The sequence below is a fragment of the Carya illinoinensis genome, chromosome 1, assembly GCF_018687715.1.
Source record: "Carya illinoinensis cultivar Pawnee chromosome 1, C.illinoinensisPawnee_v1, whole genome shotgun sequence".
In the NCBI taxonomy this organism is placed as follows: Eukaryota; Viridiplantae; Streptophyta; class Magnoliopsida; order Fagales; family Juglandaceae; genus Carya; species Carya illinoinensis.
Window position 1 is genome coordinate 4,154,596 of NC_056752.1, and position 5,807 is coordinate 4,160,402.

Consider the following 5,807-nt stretch of genomic DNA (forward strand, 5'->3'; position numbering starts at 1 on the left):
AGAGGTTCATTTAAAAAAAATAAATATAAAATACTATTAAAATTGTGATATATCAATTGATGCGATTTGAGATGACAATTTAAACCGAAAAACAAGAAATCCAAAAATTAACATAATGAAACTTTTCCGATCTAAGTTCCCGGCCAACAATATATTTACTCCTACTTAATTTGTAGATCAAGATGATACCACTTCTAAATTTCTAATTCAAATACTTAATTGAAATTTCAAATAAATAAAACAACATTAACAAACAGTACTTGAATTTTAACCAGCTAGCTCATGCATTGTTCTGTTCTTTATTCATAGTTACTGAGACATAATATCCATGCGGTGTACAATGTAATGCAATAATTCTGATCAAGTGCCTGCTAGAGGATTGATCATGAGCTTTAAAGGGGTGGGAGGCCTTTTGTAGAGACAGGTTTAGGACAACTTTTTTCACAGGTTGGTTGATCGGTCCAGCAGCTTTGTTCGAACATGCAGCACCAACAGGTCTTGTCATCCGTACACTCTGATCTGCGGCAGATTGGAATATTTAATTTGCTTCCTTTAATCGCGTCATGATCTCTTGCATGAACTGCATCAGCAACATCAATTTTCCCAGCACTATTGTTTTGAGTATCATTGGTTTGGTTTCCCGTTGCTGTTTAATTCGAGCAGATTAATGGCCGGCCAACATGTTCGAAACAATTCAATGACATAAATAAAAAGTAATTAAATAAGTTGTGATTTGATAAAATATTTAAAATATCTATATATGTATATGTGTGTGTGTGTGTGCAGAACAACGTGATAAACTTTGTCTTGAAAGTTCAGAAGGATAGACGTCCACACCTTCATGAAGAGCAAAGAGGGCAGCAAACACCAACGAAAGCATAGCCAAACGAAAAACAATGGCTTTTGTGGCCATGATTCTTGAATATTCAAGGAATTCAGGTGGTAAGTAATTATCGTATTCGATGTTCATGAGAATCAGGAAGTCATTTCATATATATATATATATATATATATATATATATATATATATATCTATCTATCTATTACTTTATATATATTTTAACATCTGAGATGGCATCCAACCGTATTAATTGGAAAAAAATTTGCCCCACATCATATACCGCTTTACACGATACAACATTCCCAACCGGTACCGATTTATTCCCATAATTTGATAGAAATTTTAAGAATTTATTTAAAATCATGTCTATATCCGGATTTTCATTTTGGAAAAAGTATTTATGAAATGTATAGTGATTCTCCATATTTGAAGAACTATTATACATTTTCATATTATTTTTTATTAATATTTTATTCTAATTATCTACACTTTCTATTATATTTATCTACTTCTAATCATCTACACTTTCTATTATACTCATATTTATTATAGTTTTAAATAATAATTTTAAAAATAATTTAAATAATTACGAAAATATAAAAAAATTAATTATAAAAATATTATCATACCTACAAAAAATAATTTAAATTTTTGTTTAAAATATTCACTAGAGTAATAATTTAAAAAATAAGAAAAAATATTAAGTAGTTAAATTTGTAAATAGAAGTGAAAGAAAAAAAGTAATATATAATAGAAAAATATTATTTTAATAAAATAGAAAAATAATAGAAAATGAGATGTAGAAAATTTTTAAAAGATAAATAAAATTTAAAGAAAAATTTTAAAAAATATATTTTTAATTAAATTATAAGAAATTTTATAAAAAATGAGAAGCTCTTGGCCAGCTCATTGGTTCCAACCACCCCCCAGGCGAGCGCGCGCTTCACACGTTGCTCTTTCTTCATTTTTATGTCGTCCTTTTTCGTTTCTCTCTCCTTTCTTCATTTATTCTTTCAGAAAAAATTTTCCTTTCTTTCTTCATTTGAAAAAAATCATCTTTTTCGTTTCTCTCTTTTTTCCGTTTCGATTAGTTCTTTCTTTCTTCATTTGAAAAAAAATCTTCTTTTTCATTTCTCTCTTTTTTCCGTTTCGATGAGTTGGTAAAGTCGACGGATTTTTCTCTTACTATAAATTTCATTGTTGTCGGTATTAACATGTAGAATGAGACTCTATCTTTATTCTCGTCCGATTAATTAGTTCTTCAAAAGATCCATCAGATTATAATGGAATAAATGATTTGATTAATTAATATTCGATTCTTTCTTCAATTTGGATCGATTCACAACAACTCTTTCAGTTTTTTTATAAATAAAAAATATAAAAAAAAAAATAAAGATTCAAGTCGTCATTAATTAATTAATTATTTAAGATAATATGTCAGTACGTATACGTATGTATATAGGTTTATCCTTCATACTTTCTGTAGTTTTGATGGAAGGATTACTTTAATAACGGAACAACTCGATGAATTTAGTAGATCTTTCTATCTACACGCCATTTCTGATCTTGAGGGCTTCTCTGTTTCTTTCTCGGTATGGGCGACCAGGGTGACGACGGTGACGGTGATCGCACGAGAACCACCTGCGGGTAGGAACAACGTTTGCACCTCTGTTTTGCTACCCAAAAATAGAGCACATTTGTGCTCTCAGCCAGTGCATGGCAGACGCCGTGTGACATCGCCGAGAACCGCGACACCATGGGTAAGAGTTTAGGCGGGAACAGGGGAATAGAACCTTCAGATTTCTTGCGACGAGTTGATTCTCATGGCTTCTATGACTAGTTTGAACCAAAACGAGTCCTACGATGATGGTTCATCATCTTAGTTCCAGAAAACAGTATGCTTTCTCATGGGTAAGAGTTTAGGCGGGAACAGGGGAATAGAACCTTCAGATTTCTTGCGACGAGTTGATTCTCATGGCTTCTATGACTAGTTTGAACCAAAACGAGTCCTACGATGATGGTTCATCATCTTACTTCCAGAAAACAGTATGCTTGCACGATTGGTGGTCAATCAAAGCTGAAGAGGACTTTGAAGGGAAACCACTAGCCGTCGCGGGCTTCACATCGCGAGAGCAACAAGCAGTGCGTGTGTTTTCATCTACACCAGTAGTCAAAAGATACGATTTGTTTACCCTGGAGACAGCTGATGGGATTTGTGTATTTATTAAAGGATTCATTGACAAGCTGCGGACTAGCGACAATGGGTTTCTTTCCGAGGTAGCGTGATTCATTCTGTTCTGCTCCTTCCTTGCAAGGTATAGTTTGGAGAGTCGTTACTGCTGCATTAACTGGGTGTGAATGAGCAGCTCGAGCGCGCCCCCTGAAACGACGTCATCCAACCGGTTAACTGAGTGGGCACCAAGTGATGGTAAAATAACCGACTGAAAAACTACGACCAAATTTCAATTTCTTTCGCAAATGTATTTGAGATGGTGCCAAGCAAAACGGAACCCACGGGGAACCAGATACAATTTGCAAAATTAGTTATTTTTCTTTCACTCTCTCTCTCTCTCTCTCTCTCTAAATTAGTTACGTACAACCATATCTTAAGAACAAGAATCCTCCAATCCAAGCAAAGGCGTCAATTTCGTTTCTCGAATTGTTCCGCATCTGGTAAGAAAAAGCAATTGATGTATTATTTGTTGATTTCTATTTGTGTCTGATTTACAGCGATACCACTTTTAAAAGTTGCTTTGTGGGTCTTAAAACTGGCGCCATATAATGAATTTATTGGCTGTACCATGGAAAGTTAATGGCGGAAAATGTGCCAACTTAGATATCTCTTGGCTGTTATTATTCATGGTTTTGTATGAATATCTCCAAATGTTGGTTTGGGGTTTTTTATTGTTAATTATATGTTGGTCCGTTAATATGGGGGTGGCTCTATAAAAAACTCGGTTTCTTTCTTCATTTTAATTTGTAATAGCATAGTTTTAATTGATGACTAGCAGTTAGACTATATATACCATAAACACACAAAACTACGACATGCCTCATAGTTTTTACTCTTCTGATACAAGTCAGATTTGTTTTATTTCTTTATGGCTAAATTACGTTCCAACCCTTTTTTTTTCAAAAGTGAATACTTTATTCTTTTGAAGACCTTATTATTTATTGCTCTTGAATTCAAAATCATGACAAAAAGTGATTGCTTACAAGATTTGGGCTTGATTTCACTTGAATTTGTTTTGGTTCGGATTACTGTAGTAAATTACAAATTAAGGATTTGATTTAAGCATTCTACTACTTATTTTAATAGATTTAGATAAAATATAACTATTCACTAAGTTATAATTCGAAAATAAGATATATTAAGAATATTTAAATAATATTATTATTAGTTCTATATAAAAAACTTGAAATTTTTGAACTATTTTCTACAATATACTCAGTTAGTGACACGTTTGTATAGAAATTTAGTGACATAAAGATCATGTTTAAATATTTATTTTTTGGGATCTCGAGCTAAGTTGGGTTCTTTGTGAATCGAGTGTGAGATTATAGATATCAGACTTTAGAAAGTTCTTATAGCTATCCATTTTAGGTCAATAGTTTATAGTTTTATTCGCTTCTCTTGACGCTTCTGATTTGAAACATGGGTAGAATACATTTCATGGTGATCATTATCATCATGTATTTATTTGTGAGTTGAATAATTTGCATATATTATGTTAAACTAATCGTCACATCTTCTATTTATACACTATAATTCTTAGATATGCATTTGAATCTTAAGATATATCTATTATATGTATTCTTCTCAAGATATGGGATTGCAAAAAAACAAATCCAATCTAGAAGACATTGGGAAAACTTTAAAGAGATAGATTCTTAGTTTATCAACAACGGTTGCACTATACAATTATCACCGATCCCTTCAATGTCCCAATGATAAACCACTGAAAGTTACTGTGGGTGGAATCCACTATATTGGAAGTGTGAAAAGTTTAATAAAGAATTTCAAACATGAAGAAAGATACCGGAGAAAGTATTTTAAGAGACAAAATTGTTCATGCTATTCAATCTCAAAGGAACATTCGGATGAAGGTAGTAATGACATAGACAACCAAAACACCCATCTACCAAGGATCGAAGAAGTTGGTCATACCAATAAAGGTGGTCAAAATGGTGGCATCTACACAAAACATTACGTTGACTATGATGGGTGCGATACTAAATGACGTTTTGTTTTTCTAATGCCTTTAAATAGCCATCAAAGTGGTATTGCATTTACATCATCATAGGAATCCAATGCACATAACTGGGATGATTGCGTATCAGATAATGGTTCATAGAAGCACGGTTTTTATAATGAATGATGTTGTAGCAAATGAATCAAGGAATCCTCAATATGGCACCACACCCCACTCTACACAATTTAATTCGTGCATCAAGGCCAAAGCCAGAATGCGTGTTATACCACCTACTCAGCATTTTGACTTTGACATACCCATTGATGATAGTCCAATTTCAAAAATAAAAGCATGGTTGACCCTGGTCCAAGCTACCGATCCAGGTTAGTGAGCAATACATACACAAGATGATTTTCCCATGCTCAATATAAAGTCTGAAGGCATTTGATATTGGATTAGTAGGGATAATTTTGAGGCTTCGTCAAAAGTGAAAACCGAGAAACTGGCGAAACATTGAACCGAGGAATAGGCAGATCATCAATATACAATGACATGAAAACAAAGAAATAGAGGCGTACAATGTATGTACCAGCCTGGTTGATGTCAAACTTATATGAAGCCGGGTGTTTGAAAATTCTTGCCGTTTGATAGAGAGGTGAACTGCTTGCTAATGAGTTGCTGTTTTTGACAGTTTCTCCCTTTCTGACTAAGAAATCTTGGTCGCCAACGAAGTCTCGAGTATTGTTGACTTTGGTGTTGGATTGTGCTCCACA

At 33.2% G+C, this 5,807-nt stretch overlaps 1 long non-coding RNA gene across 1 annotated transcript; it reads right to left on the minus strand.

Moving 5' to 3' along the window:
- Positions 1-276: 276 nt before the first annotated feature.
- LOC122301627 lies at positions 277-976 on the minus strand. Its single transcript, XR_006240214.1, has 2 exons — positions 838-976; positions 277-646 (listed from the first exon to the last, which is right to left on the minus strand). It is a non-coding gene; the product is annotated as an uncharacterized LOC122301627 (long non-coding RNA).
- Between the last annotated feature and the right edge of the window lie 4,831 nt (positions 977-5,807).